At 37.5% G+C, this 25,104-nt stretch overlaps 1 protein-coding gene across 1 annotated transcript in view; it reads right to left on the bottom strand.

Moving 5' to 3' along the window:
• Nucleotides 1-25,104, bottom strand: part of METTL25 (methyltransferase like 25) — a 182,168-nt gene that overhangs the window by 10,841 nt on the left and 146,223 nt on the right. The window contains exon 15 of the mRNA XM_088025281.1: nt 8,661-8,836. The gene's annotated coding sequence lies outside the window, so the exon portion shown is untranslated. The remainder of the gene's footprint in view (nt 1-8,660; nt 8,837-25,104) is intronic.

Genomic DNA, 25,104 nt, shown 5'->3' with positions numbered 1-25,104 from the left:
AATCACCTACTTTTCAAGGAGTCTTCATGCATGCACCTAAGTGTGTGTAGATTAGAGACCAAAATATGGATGCAAAAGTGTTGTAATGAAATTTGGGTCACTTACAATAGTGACAAAGTTGGAATGGATGTCACGAATTTACACTGTTTTTTCTGCTCAAGGTATCACAGGGCTGTGCTGATATACACAGAGACACACACACACGTAATATGAATGTATACAGCTGTATACGATAAAGTATATACGTAAGAAAGAAAAAAAATATATAAAAGCATTAAAACCAAGACCAAGCATTAAAACCAAACATTCAGAGGTGGAGGACTCTGGGAAGATGGTGGCAGAGATTTTTAATTTCTGCAAATCTTCTCATATAATCAGGTACAGCAACTAGGATAGCAAAACCTAAACACACGGACATCTTCCACTAACCTAAAACTGGATTCACTTTAAACCCTAAAATAAAGCAGGTGAAGACCAAACACTACCACTACTAAGAAGAAACACATGGTGCCAGCAACAATGTGAAAGAGAGGCAGGGGAAAGGCAAATAAGATTCTGATGGCCCCAGAGCTAAGAAATACCCAAATTACCAGCAGGTCCTCACTGGTAAACTCCTCAGGAATATTTGCAGCTAGCAGCTGAAACTGGGAGGGAAATGGACAGAACTTCATTCCCAGTGTGTGGTGCGGGACCACAGTGCACATGATGATGGTGCTGGAAGATCTGGGCTTAAACAATACTGGATAGTGATCAGGTGCGATTCCCTTCTAGTACCAAATCCCACAACATGTAAAAACTACCAGGAGTAGAACTCCTTTAGGAAGAAGGAAAGAAAAAGTTCAAAGAATCATTGGGGAGAAGGAACCAGAGTTAGCAGATTTCAAGAAAATATCAACTTTTCTTTTTGAATACATTTTTGAAAATTACGGAAGGAGATCTCGAGCCCTGAAGCTAGGGAAGCTGTCCTGATTCCTCCCTTTCTGATACAGAAACATGTGTAACATATGAAAATCATACAGAAAGGGATTTTTATAATAAGAAAGAAAAAATGGAGCAAAATAATCTTACAGATAAGGATGGCCAGGATGATCTAAACACAAAAACAGATGAAAACTGTGACCACATTTTTTTAAAAGTGAGGTAAAATTATTTAAGCAAACATGAATAGCTATGGACCAACAGAAATCTTAATTCTAAGAATTCAGAAAGAAGCTAATTAGAGAGGAGAGAAAGGAATACGAAGATTTGGAATTTGAGCTCACAGAATGTAGAATATGATTAATAAAACAAAAAGTCATTTTAGAATTGAAGAATAAAGCAGAAAGAACACAAGAGGGAATCAGTGAAGATAATGAATGCCTGAAGATAAATAGAAAGGGAAAAGTAAAAAATCAAAAAGAAATAAAGCATTAAAAAGTATTTGAGAGACAGAGATAGTGATAGACAAAGAAGCAGCAAAGAAGAGATAAAAGGAGATGAGGAGAACATAAACTAAAGCAATGGATGAGAACGCATGCTGGAAAATATAAATCAAGAGACCTTTTCAGAAACAAAAGATGGCTTGAAACTAACATGCTGGAAGGGCAACTGTATTCCTGCTTATGAAACAGCTAATTCTAGTCTCTTGCTTGGAATACTTTGCCAAATGCAGTCAATAGAAACTAACAGTTACTACTAACATTTCATCTTTGGACTTCTTGCTCTAAAAGCTTCAATTCTAATAGGTACATTCACTGCCTTCTCATTTTTTTTTTTTTTTTTTTTTTTGGTGACAATTTCATCTATGTTTGCTCCCGCAGGCTATGGATCTCCATTCATATAGCTTTCTTGCTGACACAGTTTTCTCACATAAAAGTTTTTCCACTGACCACAACCCAACCCCTAACCCAATGCCACATATTCTTTATTGTAGCTCTCCAATTCTGGTACTAACCTCGCATTAGCCAGGGCTGACTAGGTTATGCTGTGGTTACTAACAACCCCATCATCTCAGTGGCTTAACCAAGAAGGCTTCCCTCCCCCCTGACCCCCCCGCCCAGGTCACCTGGAGGCTCTGCTTCATGCTTTTCTTATCCTAGGATCCAGACTGCCATCTAGATCATTGCCAGTAGTCATGACAAAGGGAAAGAGAGTTACTGAGGACCTTGGGTCAACCATTAACTGTTATAGTTTAAAAGTGACTCACGCCCTATTGTTAACTCATTTATAGGAACTTAGTAACATGGCCCTGTCTAAACACAAAGGGGCCAGGAAATATTCTGCAACTGGAAGGAGGATGAAACAGAAATATTTATCAAACAGCACTAAAGACTGTCAGCACAAATGGGAACAGATGAGATTTTATACTTTGCTCTTATCACCTAACAATACATTTTTAAAGTATTTGTTTGTTTGTGTAATCTCTACTCCCAATATGGGGCTCAAACTCACGACCCCAAGATCAAGAGTTGCCTGCTCTTCCGACTGAGCCTGGTGCCCCACCTAACATTTTAGAATTCTTCCTGTCAGCACGTTTCATTTTTCACAGCTGCATAGCAATCCATTGTACAACTGTAATCATAATTTACTTCACCTTTCTGCCACTGGTGAGTGTTTAGAATATTCTGCTATAGATATTGCTATATTGAATACCTTTGTACATAAATCTCTTTGCATAACCGGAAGTATATCTTTAGGATGTGAGAAAGCAAAGGGCAAGTCCCTGACGTCACTTAGAGAGAGTCTCCAGGGATGTTTGAAGCTAGCTGGGCACTCACAGCTAGACCACACTGTTCTCCTATGGATGTACACAATGTCATAGAATGCCAACATCATACAGCCACTCTGAGACTTGGATAACATTTGTCAAAACAAGACCACTTCATAATTTTGTCCAAGCACAGACAAAACAAGGTCACTCTACAAACACACAAAACACCAAACATCTCCTCTTCCACTTAGTAAGACTGACTGCTTTTTTTTTTTTTTTACTACAAATTACAGCTTTAGCCTCATTCTAAAAAAGACTAATTGAGATAATCATAGATGGTCCTGACTTTGTGACAGCACCCACTCCAGACCTAAGCCCTACTTCCTTGGACTCTTCCCAAATCAACCAATCAAAGCCCAAAGCCCATAACAAGGTGTTAGAAATGAGCCTCTCCTACCAAGGCACCTCACAGTTCTCTGTGGTATGAGTCCTATCTTGCTGGGATGGGTAATAAATCCACCAAATTCAACTATAGTTGCCTTCCTGGTACTCTTTGACTGAAGGGCATTGACAGATACAATCCTTGCAGTCAAATTGCATAGCCATGAGGTAGTATGTTTTCATTTTGAGCGATACTGCCCATTGTCCTGGAAAAAAGATTATGTCAATTTATCTTCCCATCAAAAATGCAAGAAAAGGTTTGTTTCTCACAGTTTTGCCTCCTTGTATAACACCATCTTTTCTGATCCATGGTAATCTCATATGTGAAAAATAATGTCTGCTTCTTTTGATTCACATTTCTTTAATTATAACTGAAGTTGAGCATCTTTTTACATTTTTAAGCCATGTTTTCCTATTAATAACTTATGCGCAGTTTCTTATTGGGTTTATGTTTCCTTTTGACTTGTAAGAGCCCTTTAAACATTAAGGATATTATTTCTTTGTGCATCACATGAGTTGCAAATAGGTTACCAGTCTGTTACTTGTCTTATTTTTAAGGAAACTGTTATTGTAGACATGTAGAATTTTAAGGTTTTGTGTAGTCAAATTTATCTAGTTTCTCCTTTATGGCTTCTGGGTTTTGTATTTTCACTAGAAAGACCTTGCTCACTTTGAAATTAGAAAAATAAAAATCCTCCCATGTTTTCTTCTAGTACTTTCACAGCAGGTATTTTTTGTTCTTGTACTTTAGGTCCCTGCAACAAATGCCTTTGATCCCCATACCTACTGCATTGAAAATTTCACATTGATTAGCATATTCTTTTCTTACTTTTTTTTCCCCTACTAATTTGGTGTTTTATTTTCAGTTTCTTTGATAGTTTCCCCCTAATCTGATGGACAATTATTGCTTGTGACTCTGAGTCTCTTTCCCTTCCTATACATCAGTAACCCCTGAAGAAAATATTGTGAAACTACCATTTGCCATTCTCGGCTGTGTTCTTGGATAGGGTTGTTCCAGGGGAGCCCCTGAAACTCTAAATGGCTTAAGTTAAGTGGTGATTCCATCTCCTGGCCATAGTAGTCCAATGTAGGGCCCACAACATCATAGGAAGTAGTTACATACAAAGAGACATTTTTTGCCCCATTTGGAAGGACACATTTACTCTCTTCTGCAGGAGCTAAAGAACTTCTTTTTCTCTTAGCCAACATTTCATGTTCCAGACTTCATATCTTCAATTTCAATGTAATTGAAATTACATTTCAATTCTAATAAACAAGCCTGAATCTACTGAGGGTCACCATGTGGAGCCTCAGAATAAAGCAGAAAACTTGGAAGGCCACAGTAAGAAATAGGGAGAAATGATGTTGACCTCATTGAATTGCTAGAGACAGCCCTGCCTGAAGCTAGTCTTACATCTGGATTTTTCACTTAAAATACCTTCCTTTGTAAAAAGCCAACTGGAGTCAACTATACTCAAAAAAGTTTAAAAAATAAAAATAAAGAGCCAATCAAAGTTGAATTTTCAGTCACTTGCAACCAAAGTTCTCCTGACGATTTTTTTTCTTTTTCTGTTTCTTGTTTGATGTTTTTAACAATTCTGTCTTCTAACTTCATTTCACTCTAAGCCAGATATTGCACCTGGTGGGCTATGACCTGATTCTGGCTCATAGCTACTTTCCGTTAGGCCCACACAGCAAAGACCTATGGGAATATATTCTTTCCTTTAATTTGAATTAGTTGCCAACATTTAAAAATTGATAATAATTTCTATAAATATGCAGATTTGTTAACACTAGGCCTATAATTCCAATTAGCTAGAACTAAATAGCAGCCATGATACTGAGATGAGTCATGGCTCCACTTTTCATAGTCTCCATACCTCTGGTGCCTTCCACTGAGCACATGGCCCTTGTTTATTTCCCTGTCCAGTCTTGGTTTTTGAGTTCACAAGCCTGATCTACAGTATGGTATATAATAGGGATAAAGAATAACAGGGAGTCCAGGCCTGTTTCCATGTAGAATAAGAACACAACAACCCCGAAAGGACATCTTCACTACTTTGACTAGTCTCTACTCATCTTTCTTCAAAGTATCCAGTGAATTGTCATTCCTACAGGGAGTACTTAATAAAAAATTAATTGAAAAATTAAGAATTACTTTTCCAAAACTGATGAAATGGAAAGGCAGTTAAAATAAGAAGGCTTAATGTTATTTTCTTCTGCTTAATTTGATACATTATATATGCATAAAAACCCATCTCATAATTGAATGTTACTTTAATGAATGTGTTAATGGTGGTGTAAAGCTTTTTAAATTTAAAAAGATCTAAAAATATCAATCCATTCTTCTCTCCAACACATTCTATTTTATATAAATCCAGCTTGACTGAGTCTAAATGACACTCAGTGGCACACTTTAGTTTTTTGTAAAAGGCTGTACTAACAAGCAAACATAATTGCAAGATGTTATTGTCCTTCCAAGCAAGAGAATGAAATCAGTCCTAGGCAGGTGACATGTCTGGGAGGATCGTTTGCCCTCTCTAAGTCAAAGGGGACAGATATTTTCTAATAGAGTCTGGATTCAGCCCTGGTAAATGAGCGGGCACCTTGACTCCTGGTGCATTACAACCAGCAGTTGTAAGAAGCAATGTTACACAGATAAGAGCTTTCTTCTCTTTTTCTTTTTTTTTCTTTTAATAAAAATCTATCACACTTAAAACTTTGTTTTGGAATAATATAAGCATTCAAATAACACGTACAGTGAGTAAGTATTTTTAATATATACACTCTAACATTAAATGTGAAAATGCACTTTAATAAATACCGTATCAATATTTGATAAATATTTGATAAATATTTGAGAAATACCCTATCAATATTTGATAAATATCAATATTTATCAAATATCAAATATCATTAATGTATTCTTTTCTTAGAAGAAAGTTATGTGATTATTTCTTTATGTTGAGATTCAAGTTAAAGCCCTATAAAACCTGTTTAGTGTTCAAAATCCCATCCTGAATGTCACTGATGAGTTTGAATATGGAGTTGGGAATGATGAAGAGGAAAAGTAAAATCAAAGGGTACTGAATCATACTATCAGCTGCCAACACGGATTACTTAGTATGTGCCAGGCATGGTATGAAAAACTCTACATGCATTTCTCACGGAGTCTTTATAACACATCTTTATTATTCTATTTTACTTGCCCCAAGACTAGAAAATTTTGAAATGTTCTTTTGTCATAGGGGCCAGTGGTCACTGTCATAGGGATCCTAGCCCAGAGATCAACCAGAGGTTATTTGTGATGACAGAACAAGGAGGACATATATTTATGCACTAGATTATTAGCAGCATGTTCCGTTCTCTAGCATTTCCCTTTGGTTACCCATTTAGTCCAGTCTCTCACAGACCTAGATGACTACCAGAATCACCTGCTCATCAAGCAGAATGGGGTCGTGACTGACTGTTATTATTATCTTATATCCTTACTGTTAAAGAGAGTAATCTTGTTAGAGTCCTAACAGAATCTCTGAAGGATGTCAGAGGTATATATTTATAGGGTTTTGAAGTCTTGGCCCCAGTGGTTTAATCCTAGTCTTTCAAGGAAGGATCTGTTTGGGATTGGGAAATGTTCAAGATATAAAGGAGTTTAAGATAGTGGTCCCAGAGAGGTGAGGATCTTGAAGTGATTTTTTTAAAAGATTTTATTTATTTATTTGAGAGAGAGAGAGAGAGAGAGTGAGCGAGAGAGAGAGCACAAGTGGGAGGTGGAGGAGCAGAGGGAGAGGGAGAAGCAGACTCCCCGCTGAGCAGGGAACCTGATGTGGGGCTCAATCCCAGGACCCTGGGATCATGACCTGAGCTGAAGGCAGACGCTTAACCCACTGAGCCACCCAGATGCCCCTATTTTTTTTTGAAGTGATTCTTGATGAGTAAACAATTATGTCATCTGCAAGCAGCTTGCCTAGATAAGCAACCTATTGTCCTGAGAAAGTGACTGGTTGAATAGTTTATTTTTCCAAATGAATTTTCTGGAAGTAAGTTGAAGAGTAGCAGATGTGCCACTCCAAAACATGCCTCTTTGGCATAAGAATTATTGGGGGCTGATTATTTTTTAAAAAACTGAAGACACAGCAGAAGCTCTGAGAGTAGAAGTTACCCTTTTGTAAGAAAAATCTACATTTACAAAGGAAATTTATTTGGGGGAAGGAAGCTGTACCAGGGAGAGAGTTCTTACCAGAGATAACCTTTTTCCTGAGAAATTCTCTGCATGGCAGGACAACTTTTGTTTACCAAATATATGCTCTTCTTACCCTCCTGTGCGTGAATTGCCTTCCCTCTTTTGAAGCCCCAGAAGCTTATCCCTTTCCTTAGCTAACGGTGGCATAAAAACCTCACTTATCTGGCTGCCTTTTGAATCTCATATTTTTGTGGTGCTCTCATAATGTATGTAGCTAATTGTTCTGCTGTGTTTTGCTCCTGTTAATCTGTCTCCTGTTGCAGAGTTCTCAGTCAAGAACTCAGAAGGTGGAGGAAAAATTAATTTTCCTCCACTTTAAAGCAATGAAGTAATTTACTAGTCTATAGCCTTATCTTCCTGAAAAAAACAAAAAACAAAAAACAAAGAACAGTAAAGTCATATTGATATAGGCAACCTTAGGTCTGTTGAAATAACTTTCTAGGCCCAAGATGGAGCTACTCTTGCCTGGGATGCCATGTCAACAAAACAAAATTCAGATAACTTCTGTGTCCCAGCAAATGCTTCATTTAACCAGAAACACAATATATCCAGCCAGCCAGTACCCAAATGCCAAGCCAGTTCTGCACTACACTTATTTCCTCATTTTTTATTTATTCTCTACTTTTCTCTTCCTTGTTTCTTATTCTTTCCTCTATAAAACTCACCACTTTATCCCCTGACTCACTGTTCTCCAAATAGAGACTGTCCACTTTATGAAGTGTTAAATGAAGTTTGTTTGTATAACCTAAATTATCTTCTTTAATCATTTTATCATAGTTCTTAGTCTTGGTAGTAAAGTTCTGTGATGACACGTAGTCTTATTTTTCAGGGATATATAAAAATATCTGGAGAGAAAGACTGGAGCTATTGAATAAGCTACGACTTTGAGGTCACCCAAGTCCTAGGTGTAGTCCTTGGAAAATTACTAAATTTCCTCATTTCTGAGAATTGAGACCAACCATGTCAACATGACTTAATCATTTACTTCAGGTATTTTTTGTTCAGAAAGATAAGAATGTGAACTAATATATAATTTTACTTACTGCTTTCAGAAATTCCTGCAAACTGTTTTTTACTGGGCAAAGAGATTGTTCATTCTGGTGGACAGTTCTATCAGAACAACAGGTTACTTACCTGGACAAACAACTCACTTGTCAGAAAACCTTACTATCAAGACTCCTTTAAAACTTACACCTTGCTGTGTCTTTAAATTTTTAACTATGATATCATGAACTGTTCAATCCTCAGTAAGTTTCCAGCCAGGAAAGACTGTGATAAACCACTTACTCGGGGTGCCTGGGTGGCTCAGTCAGTTAAGCGTCTGCCTTCGGCTCAGGTCATGATCCCAGGGTCCTGGGATGGAGCCCTGTGTCGGGCTCCCTGCTCAGCGGAGAGTCTGCTTCTCCCTCTCCCTCTGCCTGCCGCTCTGCCTGTTTGTGCATGCTGTGTGTCTCTCTCTCTCTCTGTCAAATAAATAAATAAAATAAAAAATCATTAAAAAACCACTTACTCTCAGACTCCAAATCTTTTAAATTTCTTTCCCTAACCCCTCCCCCACCCTTTATCCATCGATGGATGGATAAAGAAGATGTAGTACATATCTACAATGGAATACTACTCAACCATAAGAAAGAGTGAAATCTTGCCATTTGGACCTAGACGGTATTATGCTAAGTGAAATAAATCAGATAGAGACAAATACCATATGGTTTTATATATGGACTCTAAAAAACAAAACAAATGAAAAAACAAAACAGAAGAGACTCAGAGATACAGGAAACCAGTTGCTGGTTACCAGACAGGGGAGTGGTTGGAGGGCAGGCTTAAAATAGGTGAAGAGAATTAAGAAGTTCAAACTTCTAGTTATAAAATTAATAAGTCATGGGGATGTAATATCTAGCATAGGGAATGTTGTCAATAATATTACAATAACTTTGTATGGTGACAGATGGTAACTAGACGTATTATGGGGATCATTTTGTAACATATAAAAATAATGAATTACTATGATACACACTTAAAACTAACAGAATATTGTATGTCAGTTATACTTCAATAAAAAAATAATAATTGTCATCTTAAAAAAACAGAATGATAATAAATATCTTCCAGTTTGGTTATAAAGATTAGAATATGTACATATAAGAGTACTGAGCTGGCATAGTAAAGGGACTCTTTAAATGGTAGTCATTATTATTATTATTACAGGTAAGTTTTGGAAAAATTATATCCTGCTCAGCAGCCTAATACCAGCGAAGAAATCTTTTCCCAAATATAAAGGTTATATTTCTGGAAATCCCTTTGGCAGAATTAAAGGGTTTAAGAATCCAAGATGTTAATAAAAAAAAGGGTAGGGTCTTGGGAGATTACACGTGAACATATGAAAGTCCTTATAATGCTTTTTTACATTTGCCAAAATATAATAAAAATGATAGCATATATACTACATGCACTAAATTAAGAGAATAATACTTGTATTTGCACATTCTAAACAGAATTAATTTCCAGTTACCATTCCCAGCTGCCTCGAAGAAAAACCAGATTGTTTTTCTCAGTTTCAAGAGGCATTATTCCGTTTACTTGGTTGAATATAATATGCTACTCAGAGTCAGCCAGACTCAAGGGTAAGGACACGGTCCTTCCATACTGCCAAGCCAGACCAAGACTTCAGACACCAACTGCAAGTTTGGGGGTTTTCCAAAACTACCATCCATTTTGGTAAGTCACTAGAATGACACGGAATTCAGGAAAGGGCCATATAGAACATTATAGTTTTACTATAGCCAAAGGATACAAATCAAAACCAGCCAAGGGAAGAGATGCAGAGAGCAGAATCTGGGATTGGGAGGCCTCCACGTGTGAAGCTTCTGCATCCTCAGGGATGCATATCCTTTTGGCATTGATATGTGGCAATATGTACATAAAGTATTGCCAACAAATGAAGCTCACTTGAGCTTCAGTTTCCAGAGGTTTTACTGAGATTTCATTATGTAGGCATCATTGATTGAACCACTGTCCATGTGGTTGAACTTGATGTCCATCTCCCACCTCCAGAGGTCAGGCTGATAAAACAAGGTGCAAAACCTCAATTTTCTAATCACTTGGCTGGTCTTTTCAATGTGGCCAGTCCCCATCCTAAGTCATCTTGCTACCGTGAACTAACTAGGGGCCCCCCATAAGTTACCTCATTACCATAAAATATCAGCTGTGGTCTGAGGGAGCCACCATGAATAGCAAAGAGGCTCCTGTCAGTTGGGAAATTCCAAGGGTTTAGAGGTTACATACCAGGAGCAGGGACAAAGGACAGACCTTTCTTCAGGTGAAGTAAATTCTTCACTATTTAAATGGATAATACTAGGGCACGGTTCTGCATGGAGCACTGGGTGTTATATGCAAACAATGAATCATGGAACACTACATCAAAAACTAATGATGTAATGTACAGTGATTAACATAACATAATAAAAATAAATAAATAAATAAATGAATAAATGCATAATACTAATATTTATAAACCAGTGAGCCTCTATAATGTGGCAAGCAATTTATATATTATCTCCAGTTCCCACTAGGATTGGTATAATAATGTGTTATGAATCACATTTTAATGGCTAAGAATCTAAGTGCATTACCCAAGACTATAATCTAGTACCTATCTGGCCTATAATTAGAACCCTGATCTAACTTCAAAGATCATACACCCTTTCTGTCTCTAGTTTCTCTTTACTGTCAAATATGAATAAATACTACAATATTCATAGTATTTCATTCATACCATGGTCCCTACTCCAACACCTCTCATGGCTGTTCATCCATCCAAATACTCAATACACTTGTTTTTATTTTTAAACATGCCTTTTTAAAAAGACTTTATTTATTTATTTGACAGAGAGAGAGAGAGTGTGAGCACAAGCAGGGGGAATGGCAGGCAGAGGGAGAAGGAGAAGCAGGCTCCCCACTGAGCAGGGAGCCCGATGTGGGGCTCCATCCCAGGACCCTGGGATCATGACCTGAGCAGAAGGCAGATGTCTAACCGACTGAGCCACCCAGGCGCCCCTCTGTTTGTTTGTTTAAGTAAAAATCCCTAAGTTATACTCCTTAGATAAGAACTTAAAATGAAAGCAATATACTATACATTCTTTGAGGTAAGAAAAAGTATACATAAAGTAAAATTTAAGGGATGCATATTTTAGTATCCTCTGGTTGTAAGGAACAGGAAACACTTCTGGATAACTTGCAAATAAATTTCTTGGAAGCATATGAAGTAATTCATAGAATTAAAGGAGAAGCCAAGAAACCAAATATTAAAATTCCCCTGGCAGAGGAGCCAATGGACAAGTTTGAGTTATGTCCCTAACTCTTGATAGCCATAACCAGTCTTCATGGAAAGGAAGAAGGATAATTCCCTACAGAAAAATCAAGGTACTGCTATTGTAAGAAGGAGGAATGTAGGCTTAAGAGAAGAGAGAGGGGCGCCTGGGTGGCTCAGTCGATTGAGCGTCTGCCTTCAGCTCAGGTCATGATGCCAGGGTCCTGGGATCGAGTCCCCCATTGGGCTCCTTGCTCAGTGGGGAGCTTGCTTCTCTCTCTCCCTCTGCTCCTCCCCCAGCTCATGCTCTCTCTCGCTCTCTCAAATAAATAAAATCTTAAAAAAAAGAGAGAGAAGAGAGAGAGAGATTTCCACACCAGGGGGGAATTAGTGGTAGGGGAAGAGCATACATATGACTAAGTATAATAAGGACATTAGTCAAAATCTCCATGGAAAGTTTGAAAAAAAAAAAAAAGCCCTCACTTTTCGGTACATAGAAAAAATTGAAGGGAAGATTTGACAATATTAGGTCAGTGGCAGTGGAAAAATTTACTTAGATAAATGAAGTTGTGAATCATTAAAATATACCAAAAACTTGAACTGGTTTATCTGATTTTTCCACTGTGCTTTAGATATAAAATAGTGTTAGCAGAAATAGTACCAAAAAAGAGATGGAATCACATTTCTCATAATAAATATACAACCTACACAAAAGCAGATTGTTGCTGTGGAAAATGCAGTTTTAAGACATAGTGCCCCCCCCCCCCCGCCAATTCCCATTTTCACCAAAATTGTTATCCTATGTGGTGGATTTATTACAAAAATGTGCCAATTTCCATCCCTCTCTATGTCCACCCTGCTAGAGATGTGATTCTCTAGTTCCTTCCATAAAGTCCTGAAGTTTTCCAGCCTTTCACGCTGGGCTAGCCTTATGACTTGCTTTAGCCATAATTATGTGGCCTGAGCCAGAGAATTCCAATTCTGAGCCCAGGCTTCAGGTGGCCTTGTATACTTCTCCCTGCTCTCTTGGATTCCTGCCATAAGAGTGAGAACAAGTTCCATTCGCCTGCTAACAGGAAGTGAGGAAAACTTAAGAGGTGAACAGTACTGTCCCTCCTGAGGCCATCCTAGGACAGCCAGCAACTAGCTGTGCTTCTGCTGGCTGCAGAAGCATTAACAAGCCCAATTCAGGTTAACAGAGCCCTGCTGAGGTCTGCAAGACACCAGCGAACCCATGTACTCATAAGTCAAAATTAATGTTTATTGGTGTATGTTCCTCTGAAGTGTTGTGTTTGTTTTTCATACAGCATTATCAAGGCAAAATGTAACTGAATTGCTTTCTGCTAGATAACATCCCCTGAGAGGCAGGAATCAGAGATCTGCTCTGGTTCTTCCCTTTTCCCCTTGCCAATATCCACAAATAAGTAAGGAATGAGAATTGAATTATACTATTTGATCATCCTGTTTTCAAGAAGCATTAAGAGGAATATAAGAGAACCAGAGCAACTAAATTTTAGGAAACCAACTTTCCTGTCTGAACACATAACCACAGCCTGAATTTACTTGATAACCATTAACTTTCCTCTTTACTTTCTGGCTTCCTAGACCCAGACAAATGTCCACCTAAAACAAAAGAACTAATTAGTAGGTATCTTAAAAACAGCTATGAGCAACTTTTTAAAAAGAGGCTTTCATTAAAAATGATTTGCTTTTATGCTAACTATAAAAACTGTTCCTTTCCAACCCAGACAACAAGACAAAAGTATCTCCTTAAGCTTGGAAAATTACTTTTCCTGAAATTAAAGAAAACCTCAAGAAAACATGGAAGTATACCACTTGAAATCAGAGCTGAGAATGAGCACTTCACATTTTCCAGGTGAGATGGTGAGATTTATAAATGTTTATTGCACGCTGATGGGGTGTTCAGAACTATGCAATGGACCCATGTGCTTCTGCATCACTTTTAAATATTTTGGACTTGACTCTTTTTTTAGGTTCCTTCCAGAGCAGAAGTTGCTCAGCACCTCTATCTATGACAGAATCACATGGCACCCTAGCATGTAAATTTCTTGTTTTTATTTGCCCTGCCTAAAATCTGAGATTTTGAGTTCTTTCCTTTCTAAGGCTCTCCCTACCTCCATTTTTTCCTTAAATGAGTCAGATAATTTTAAAAGGACATGAATAACCACCCCTAAGAAAGTGATAAGAATAGATAGCTTCCAAGTGCCTGTTACCCAAACGCTCTATGGGATGCTACTTTTTCTCTTTACTCCACATTATGGCAACTTTTTATAACAGGTTAATACATGATCATTTGAAACCAGATTATATTCTTGATAGGTTGCAATGAAAGGAGTCAATTTCCTGAATACAAATAGATGACATCTCTTTGACTGCTATGATCGCAAGCTTTTTAATTATGGACTTTCCATTATAGTTTCGTACCCTTATCAAATAATTATTTTTCCACCCATTTCACTGAACAGCCTTCCCAAAGGGCTGAATTTGTTAATCCACATTTCATAGAAAGCTATTTTGTTTTGTTCACTTACATGTTTCAAAGAAGGGCCGGGGTTGCAAAATATACCCTGTGCCCCAAAGCAGGGATGAAAATGACAGGCTACTCCATGTGGGGGATAAGGGCAAAATACTGGTGTGTTGAACCAGAATACAGAGATGTTTCAAAGAGATAACAGTGGGATCATTTAAGAGCAAACTGATAATTTGTCATTAAGGTGTAAATATGCCTCAAGAATATCTGAATGGGGATTTGGGAGGGTGATGATAATTAAAAGGAGACATGCAGATTTTTGTGTAGAAAAGGAGCTCTTGGTTGAGGTGATCTTGCCTTGAAATGTTTGCTATCCAAAGGTTTGGAATTTGGAATGATAAAGGATGTTTTCAAACAAGGCCTAAAAGAGAAAAAAGGACAAAAAGATTATATCTTCGCTCAGTCAAAAAATCAGAGTCTTGGGAACAGCTGGAGAGCTGGACCTAAATGTATAGATTGGGAAGAGATTAAAAAAGAAAAAAAAAGACTGTCACCATGGCCTGGCATGGGGGAGAATGGCAAACATGGTCAAGTGTGTGGCGGGGAGTTACAGAGGTAGAGAAGAGAAGTCACCTAAGGCCTTACCTGGGTAGGATCAGGCACCTATAGAAACCCAAAGATGGACTAATATATCACTACCTGAACCCAGAACAGGCATCAGAAGATACATAGACTATCCAAAATTCCTTTACTGGCAGGGTAAAGGGGAGCAGATACATGGTATATAAAATGATTTAATTATGTGTCAAGAGAAATGGCATTAACCAGCTTCATGGCCTTGTATAACCCTTTGAATGCAGTTTATTCACTTATAAAATGAAAATGTTGTGCAAACTCATCCCTTAGATTTCAGCTCTCATATTCAAGGAACCTGGTACTCTTGCAAAATCCAGATTGCATTTAATCTGTAGATCAGTATTTCTCTCCCAGGGGGAGGAGTATTTGACAATATCTGCAGATACTTTTGGTTGTCATGACTTGGGAAATTCTACCGGCATCTAGTAGGTACAGGTTAGGGATGCTGCTAAATATTCTACAATGAACAGGGTGGCTCCTCCCCCCTCCAACAAAGAATTACCTAGCCCAAAATGTGAACAGTGCTGAGGCTGAGAAATTCCGCTCTTGGCCAAAATTCCTATGCATCCAATTCTTATTTACTGAACAGTTCGTTCTACAGCTCGTCTAAGAAGAAAATACTGGTGTAAGCATTCCATTAGAGCGAATAGTCATAAACTGGGATCAGAAATTTCTAAAGGAAAAAAGCTTACACTCAAAAATTTGCACTGAGTTAAGAATGTCATGACTATATTTATCATGGATTAGCAATGGAAAATTAATTCTCTAACGAAGACCAATTCAGCAATGGGAACAGATTTGGTAGCCAGGAGATATGGATTCCAGTGTGTTTGGTCTGGTTCTGCCATTAACTAGTTGTAATTGGAGCAGGTCACTCAGTCACTGAGAGTTGGTAGTCAGTAGTATAGAGTTAATATCTGTTTTACTCTCCATCAGCGTTGCTATGAAAATCAAAACTCTGAGAATAAAAGCATAGTTGCTAGAGAGGGTCAGTAAAACACATATTTTAGATTTTAAAATCATCATTTAAAAATGATGCTTGATATATTTTTACTTACATACTTATACTTGATAATATATTTTACTTACTACAAAAGCAACACAATCTTGTAAAAAAAATTCAAACACTCCCAAAACTATACCAATAAAAAAAAGTGAATCTCTTCATCAGCACCTCGCTTAGCTCTACTTTCCAGGATTTGGATTAATCTACCATGAAAAAATTTATTTTTAGTGTGTGGATTACTTGTTTTTCCTTTTCCCAGGAGGCAAAGTACTTCAAGGCCCTAGGAGATGGTGGAGCCACAAGATGGATGGAAGCCAAGTCCCTGAGTCTCCATATAGAGGAAAGTCACTGCCAACCATCAATAACATCATGGGACCAGTACCTGAGTTTGAAATAGTGGTTGTTTAAGCTACCAAAATTTTCAGACTTATTTGTCACATTAGTTAGCATTATCCTAATATGACATGAGTTTTAATATAACACTGTTATCACTTTAAAATTAAAAAGAAATAAAATTGGTCTTTCTTAGAAGTTCTCACCCACACCCGAGAATTTAAATTTCTAACACACTGTCACCAAGCAAGTATCTAATCCACTAGAATATTTCCAGTGATAGTAAGCTTACTAACTTCTGAAGCAACCATCTATTGTTAAGAAAATTCTGTTTATAGGAAAAGCTTTCCCTACTTCGAGCTGCATATCCTTATATGTCTACCCATTTATCCATTCTAGAATTACCTTCAGTTTATTTCCTCTTCTAAAAGGCAGATCTTTTATTATTTCAATTAAATCATGCCTTAAAGAAAATAAACTTTAAGCTATCTTTGGGACACCCAGCAGCAATATTTACATATCAAAGCTTCAATGTTCTTTGTAGACTGTGAGAGCCAGGAGTGACACTAACAGGTTGACAGGTTAACTTTTATTGTGTAGTTGAGAAAACGAAGACATTAAAAAAATCTAATATACAGAATGAAAGTCACAGAGTAAGTCAGGGCAAAAACAAACACTTGAGCTTTTTAAGGGTTTCCAACAGTGGTGGAGAGAGACCACAAAGCCATTTTACAAATATACGGATTTTACTATGTTGGGATTTGATAACTTTCTGAGGTTTTTGTTCCAACATTCTGACATAAAGAAGGATTTGTATTAACTAAGTCAACTAGAAAAATTTTTATGTAATTTCTAAGAAATTCTGTTTTTTGAAGTTCTGTAACACCAACATCTTGTATCCATTATTTTTATTTATACTTTTTTCTCTTGCTTGAATATTGGTTCAATTATGCAAAGCTTCCAAGAGGAAAGCTTCATATTGAAAACTTCTGACCCCTTTGTGCATTTTTACTAACCTCTCAAGGTTTTTTTTCCTTCCCCTAAAATGCTAGAACATGGTAGATGGCGACCTCTACTGGTTCTAAGATAATGTAGGTAAAGTCACTGACAAATTTCTGCAAGAGTAGCCACTTCAGGATGCATAAGGAAAAACTGCTAGCATGAATTAAAAAGCCAATGTTTAAGAAAAATAACAGATCTCTGCTGGTTTTAATACAGTTTCAAGTTCCATATTCAATAATTTATTTAGTTTAAGAAATGCATGTTGGGTTTTTACTACCTCCCATCTGTGTTTTATTTATCTTCTGAGAATAAAAGCATAGTTGCTGGAGAGGGTCAGTAAAACACATATTTTAGATTTTAAAAATGATGCTTGATATATTTTTACTTACATACTTATACTTGATAATATATTTTACTTACTACAAAAGCAACACAATCTTGTAAAAAAAATTCAAACACTCCCAAAACTATACCAATAAAAAAAAGTGAATCTCTTCATCAGCACCTCGCTTAGCCCTACTTTCCAGGATTTGGATTAACCTACCATGAAAAAATTTATTTTTAGTGTGTGGATTACTTGGTTTGAGATTTTAGGCTTAGTGTGGATGGATGGAATTTAAGCATGCATTGGCTTTTAGAGTAACAGGGTAAGGAGGGGAAAAAAAGGAATTTTTTACATGCCCTTAAAGAACTTAATACTCAAGAAGATTGCCCGCTGGTCTTGCTAGAGGGAGAACTTAACCAGTTCTTTCTTCTTTAAGTGTCAGAATGCTAATAGTAATTTCCAAACAGATAGGGAAAAGAAAAAAAATGTGCTTGACTATAGATACCCTATATGTAGGTTTTCAAAATTTAGTACGAGGTAAGACTTGATTTTTAGGCTTGTCTTCACTTTCAGTGGAAAGCTACTCCACCAGTATTAATAAAATTAAGTTACTTTTCATAGTTGGTCAAATCTCATATAAAAATAACAGAACATCAAAAATCACTGAACAATAAACATTCTTAATTCTCCTTTTGCAGACTATTTATTACTAGATATTCAAGACAAGACAATGCCAAAAAAAAAAAAAGAAAAGAAAGAAAAATCAATCTTCGAAGTTTCTTGGAGCTCATGGTTTGATTTAACCGTGAAAAAGAATAAGTATCAAAGAGCTTTCTTATGCAGGATGAAAAAAGGGGAAAGAAGTAAGAGTGTTCCTTTCTAGAATGAAGAATGTTCTATGCATGCAAATTAGAAGTTTTCTAATGTTTCAAGAAATGGTAATAGTTTTGACAGAAACTATTCAAAAATGGGTAAAATCCTAGCTATATCAGGTCCTTGAAAATGGGGATAAAAAAATAAATTCTATTCCAAGGAATTTATTGTTTAGATACAGAATAAAATATTCTCCAACAAATGTAAACATTCACTAGCAGATTTAATCACTTGTCCTAAATTACAAGAGTTTGCTCTCTAGTTGTTCCCTAGTTAGAAGTTTTCAAATAAGATTTTAATGATGACTTAGGGTAGAGAACCAGCTCATGCTAATGAAGTGAATCAGGCTGGTGGTTTTCAGTTGTGGGTCTGCCGACCAGCTCTGGTTTCCCACAATATTTTCACTGGTCTACAATGAAATTAGAACACTAAAACAAACCAAGATGAGTTTTCATGAAACGAAGTGCATTAAATTTAAAGATCTGTGCTTCAAACTGTTTGTGCTGCCAATTATTTTTATGAAAAGATAAAGATGGAATACAATTAAAATTAAGAAAAATAAAATAAAAACTGATCTTATCTGGCAAAAGAGAAAAAAATCGACAATGCTTTGGTTCCCTCCTCCCGATATGTTTGAAATGTTACTTATCCTTAACTACCGAAGACCGTAGTTACTGCCCCGCCGGTCCTCCACTTTACATTTTTCAAAAAAAGTCACCAAACCCTAGGTCTCAGGGATGAAACTTCTGAACCAAGTTTCCCCAGGTCAGAGTTGGTACAGTACTTACAAGATTCCCTATTTATTAGTAAGAACCCTGCGAAAATAACGTGACATTGTAATTCACAAATAGTTATGGAACTCTTGCATTTCATGGAAAGGGTGTTTTATTTATTTATTTATTTATTTATTTATTTATTTATTTATTTATTGGTCTTATGGTTTTTGAGAAACACTTGTAAAATCCACATGTATATCAGTGGGATTTATCTTTCAGAAATGGGAAGATATGTTTTGCCAGTCATAAATGAACGGTAATCCCTGTAGATTCAAGTTTAATTCAAAAACACGCTCTCCAGAGCTGCTAAATTTGGCAATCCACATTCTCTCCTCCATATGCTCTCCTTAGGGGATTCTACATACATTGTCCATAATGGTTTCTACTTAGGATGTCTGGAAAAGTAGATATTGTGGTCACAGAAGGGCCATTAAAGGGAATTTGAAAACAGATCCATTAAGTTGAAGTATTCAATTGTAAGAGTCTTCAGGTTGGATGGACTATGCTAATTGATATTCAAGGAATAACTCCATGTGCCTGATCCTTCCATCACAGCCTCTAACTACTCATGCTTGCATAGTTTACCAACCAGGTTTGGTATTATCCCTGGAGAGAGGAATATTAGCAGAACGCAGTGTGCATAAAAAGTATAGCGGATAAATAATGAATTGTCCCTAAATGTGAACCTCATTTCCATTCCATTCTGTTGTTCAGTGCCTTCACTGTTTCAAATAGCCATCTTTTTTTCATTAATTACATCAGCTCTGCTTTTGTTATGTCTTGTTGGAAAAGAGAAAAGAAAGTTTCCATTATTTCTCTTGTAGACGGTGGAATGCAGCAGCTGTTGTGTTTTGCAAACATTCAGTCATATCTTAGAATCTCTGGTCAGTTTTTGAATGGATTTAAAAATACTTTGCTGTATTGCTATGCTTGCTTTCCCTGAATTTGTGATTTTGTGCCTCTTTTCTCTCACTGCTCATCTTTTGTGGCTTTTCTCTCTTTTCCTCCACCTGGCTCTCATTTCCAAGCCTTATAATAGTTCTCAAGAGCAACAAAATCCCCCAAAGGTTTCGCAGCTTGGCCCTGTCTGAGCAATACAACACTATTTTTGAGATTTTTTTTTCTAGGTTTCTTTTCCTTCTTCTTAAGTGATTTTCAGGACACAGTCCCTATTCTGCCATGCAAACTAGCTGCTCTCTGTCAAACGACATCTCTGTGGTCCTTGTCATGTGACATTTAGCTAAGGATGCACTTGCAGTGTTCCTTACGGCGGCTGCCTTCACTGGGAATAACAGAACGATTCTCTGAATCAGGTCAGTAGTTCATGAGTTTGAAAACTTCTTACCCACCCATTGTCTCATTTGATCCCACATGGATCCTGCAAAGCAAACAGGATAGATGTTATTCTTCACATGTGATAGATCAGGAGAAATATGGCGGTAAGGAGTTGCAGACCTGGACCAGCAAGCTCTAATAAATGGTAGAACAGGAACAAAAAGTCTGGTCTTCTGTCTTCAGTGTTTTTTCCCGTGTTTCTCATGGGTTTCTCTTTCTTCATCTGTAAAGTGGGAAAAATACTAACTTTGTGGGAAAAAAAAAGAATCTAGGTAAAACACTTAGGACAGTGCCTGGCTTCTAGTAAGTGACCAGTAAATGTTTACTGTTATCCTTTACTTGTCACAGAACAGATAAATTAGCTGACTAACATGCACATGCAGCTAATACATCATGGTGTATTAATCTACAAAGAAGAGCTTTGTTGTTTTTTTTAAGATTGTAAGTAATCGCTGCACCCAACATGGGGCTCAGACTCACAACCCTGAGATCAAGAGTCACACGTTCCACCAACTGAGCCAGCTGGGCTCCCCCTAAGCAGAGCTTTTAAGTAGCCATTGACTAAAATATAATGATTGGAAATTTATGTTTGGTTCCAGCTATTCAGCAATAACAACTCTCCTCCCCTGCTCCCACAAGGAAAATTACACATGTAGGTTGATTCTTCTATACAATGAAAGCAGCTAATCTAAATGTAGTATGGTGTACATGTGAATAACAGATTCTGGACTCATATCCTGTCTCAAAATTTACAAGCTGTCTGATTATGGTTTGGACAAATTATTTCCTCTCTGCACCTTAGTTTTCCTATCTATAGAATGTGGATATTGACACCTATCAAACAGTTTTGTTGAGGTGACTGAGTATAATAGGGATGTTTAATCGGAATTTTTGACCAAGGCACCAAGATATGATAGATATCAGATATAACAGATGCTCACAATGCAGATTTACAAAGAAAACACTCAAGCCCATTGAGATTATGAATCCTTTACCCAGGGGCCCTTCATTCAGAGTGCATTTAGATGGAAAAGGACCAGATGAGTTGAGATTTAGGACAGATTTGTCAGGAGACTTTTTTTTAGGTGAGAGCTGCACTCTTATCTCCCAGGTGGGTAGGGGTATGGTGGTGCTGCTTCCCAGTGGTAGGTCAGGTGAGAGGGGTTTCAGTGGAACCACTTGGAGAGCATCATAGGTATTCCTGGGCCCCATGGACTGTGAGTTACCTCATGCCTGAGGAAGTGAAAAAATCTGATGACAACAGAGCAAACAGAGGCCCCTGGGAAGTAATTGCACCTGCCTTGTTCTATAGCAAGTGAAAGGTGTTATTGACCCCCAAACGAAACATGGAAACTATGATTGTGATGCCAACCGGGGGTTGTTTTTAAAGGGATCTCCCTCAAGTACATGGTCTACCAAGGAAAGAAGGTGGTAGGCACATATGACTATACCAGTTGGGGCAGCAACTAAGGGAGGACAGTGGAGTCCAGCCAGGGTGAGGCCCAGCCTGTGACCTGGGAATCTTACTTGGAGGGTTCCAGGAGGGAGTCCCCAGAGATCAAAAGGTTCCTATACAAGAATAAGTCGGCATCAACTCCCACCCCAACAACCTCTTGAGCACATGCAACCATCTTAACAAACATGCCCGTTGGGGAAAATTTTTCTTCTGCCCCCTCTCTTGCTTTGCCTGAGCCTTCTTGCAGGGCAAGCAGCCAACCAAAGGCAGGCTCAGGCCCATGAGGACATGAAGGCAGGGGTGTTTTTACTTTAAGTCAAGTTCTAACTTTTGATCATAACACAATAATGGATGTTTTAAATTATAAATTAGATCATGTTTGTGATTTGAAGTGATTGTAGGACTATTATCTAAATATAACTTGTGAAGTCATAGGCTGGCCCAGGACGTCATCCAAACAGGGAAAGGAATAGCCCCACTGAGCAAGATTAAAAGGAGAGGGAAGACAAAAATATGATGATTTTGTAATTATATCCATGGCCTCTAAGATAGGTAAAGAATCTCGAATATAGTATGTTCTCCAAGCTATTAGTATTCTTTTTTCTTTGTTTTGCAGACCTATTTTCTTAATCTGAACAAGAGAAACTCTGAATGCAGAAGAGTATTAAGAAAATCTAAAATACTTAAAATCTTTCACCCAATAGAATAAGCCATCAAGTTTCTGCTTGATTACTTCCAGGAGTAAGGAACTCACTAGCTTATTAAACTGCCTGTTGGAAATCTACAGATGTTAGAAAGTCCATTCTTCTTCCAGAAGAAAATACATATTCATATAATTTCTATCCATGTGTTCATGTTTTATCTGCTGGAGGAACACAGATCATATTTAGCTGAAATTCTGTGGGATTTCTTCTCTCATCTACATAATATTAGAAGACAGCTATGTCTTCTTTTAGACTCTATTTTCAGCCTAAATGTTACTGTTTCCTCCAACTATTTTTCATATAATGTAGCATACTGATCATTTTTGATCCTCATTTGCAGGTTTTCTGGTTTGTTGATGTCCCTCCTCCGAACTGAGCATGAGGCCCAGATGTAACCTGAGAGCAGAGATAATTTGGCAGTCATATAACATTCATGGTAGGTCTGTGGTCAACTCCAACCCATCAGGTTATTTTCACAGGAAATTCCTCCCCAAGTCAGGTCTTCCTCGTCCTGTATGTATACAGTTGGCTATTAAAAAGTAAAGAAAGGGGCACCGGGTGGCTCAGTCGGTTAAACGTCTGCCTTCAACTCAGGTCATGATCCCAGGGTCCTGGGATTGAGCCCCACCTCCAGATCCCTGCTTGGTGGGGAGGCTGCTTCTCCCTCTCCCTCTGCCTGCCACTCCCCCTGCTTGTGCTCTCTCTCACTCTCTGTGTCAAATAAAATCTTTAAAAAAAAGTAACGAAAAAATGTACCTTTGTTATACTTCATTTTGTCAGTTTACCACAGTGTTTCAGACTTTCACAAATATTTGGGATCTTTCTGATTCAGATGGACTTTTTAGAAATTATTTTTTCTCTACCCTGGCTTGACTATTTGACATTTTGTAAGCATTCTTTCAAATCTCCATGTAAGCCACTGATAAAGAACTGAAGAGGACAATTATTTTTCAATGGACATGCTTGGATATGCAGATCCTTGTGTGTACTGAGTTTCACCAAGGCATATACTCTGAATTACTGGAATTACTGCATGATAAAAGCATCTTCATTTTTATTAGGTATTGATAAATTGCACTTTCTTCAGAGAAGTTAAATACAAACAATTTGGTTACAGTTAGATCTCATTATATGAGGCAGTTGCTGTTTGGGAAATCACTGTTTACACCGAGTATGTGTGAAACCAGCCATGGAATGCATATGGCATGACACCCAGTGTCTAGGGCTGAGCGAGCAAACTGCAAGGTCCAGATTCTTATGACAGCAGAATGTCATCACGCTGGCTTGTAACATGATTTGGGTTCTGGTCTGACCTTGTTTCTGCAACACATTCTAAGCCAGTTTTCTGGTGCTTTTATGAGCTAAGCTTTATTCTTTCAACAAACTCCATTTCTCCTTAAGTATAAGGCCAGAATTATTTTCTGTTGCATACAGTTAAGAGAATATCATAACTATTTTCCCACTGCTACTTAAATGATCATTTCCATTTTTTCCCAACAGTTTCAGAGCAAGATTTCTCACTTATGTTAATATGCATGTTCATAGAAGTTTAGTCTTTCCTGTAGCCTGAGTAACTGCTATCAGAAATGAGATTCACTTTGTTCCTTTTCCTTTGAATGTCCATGCTGCTTCTTCATCTAGGAAATTCATCAGTTCTGAAGAATGTGGTTTCACAGTCTTTCCACGCTCTATATATTTTTTTCCTTTTTACTCTATGCCTTCACTTAGGTTTTGTTTCCACGCTTATTTCTCACACAGGCAAAACAAAAACAAAACCAAAATAAATCCCAGAAATAAATATATCAATGCACTCCTAAAATTAGCAAATTTAGCAATGATCAATACTTGAAGGAGAGGGTTGCATGTGGATGAAAAATACACTAGTTATTTTTCCTGTTGGAAGTTTACATTATCAGCACCATGTATACATGATAAGTCAAAAAAAATTAAATAGTAAGAATTCATGTTATGTTGTCCTGCTGGTGTTAAGCGTCTTTCTGGTTCTTTTAGTTTGCTTTGTATATTTATATTCTAATCCATTGATTGCATCTTGTAATGTTTCTCAAAGGACAATTTTATTTCTTTTACTTACTAGTTCTTAAGGAAAGGAATGCCATTTTTGGTACACAGCTGCATTTGAGTAGGAGTATTTCACACAGACTTTTAAAAAATGGCTGAGTTAGGAGTCTCTAAAAGTTCTGGTCACCAATTCCAATATGTGTATGTGGGGTCCACACCACCAAGCCATTCTCCAGTATGAGAGAGGTGGGATCTTACAACTCAACTCAATTCTGACCCTATCCGTCTGAGATAGTGTCAGATCCCATAGGTATGGGCTGTCTCACATGATGACCCCGCCCCAGTTAGACACCAGTTGCAAGCCTAGATTGTCACCTGTGCTTCTGACCCACTAGCTATAAATTAGAGGTTCCCCTCCTTAGGCTGGAGTAATTTGCTAAAGCTGGCTCACAAAACTCAGAGAAAC

The sequence above is a fragment of the Eumetopias jubatus genome, unplaced genomic scaffold, assembly GCF_037043125.1.
Source record: "Eumetopias jubatus isolate StellerSeaLion01/CBP00866 unplaced genomic scaffold, mEumJub1_p1.0 scaffold_8, whole genome shotgun sequence".
Lineage (NCBI taxonomy): Eukaryota > Metazoa > Chordata > Mammalia > Carnivora > Otariidae > Eumetopias > Eumetopias jubatus.
Note: the sequence above shows the minus strand (reverse complement) of the source record. Positions and strands in the feature narration are given on the sequence as shown.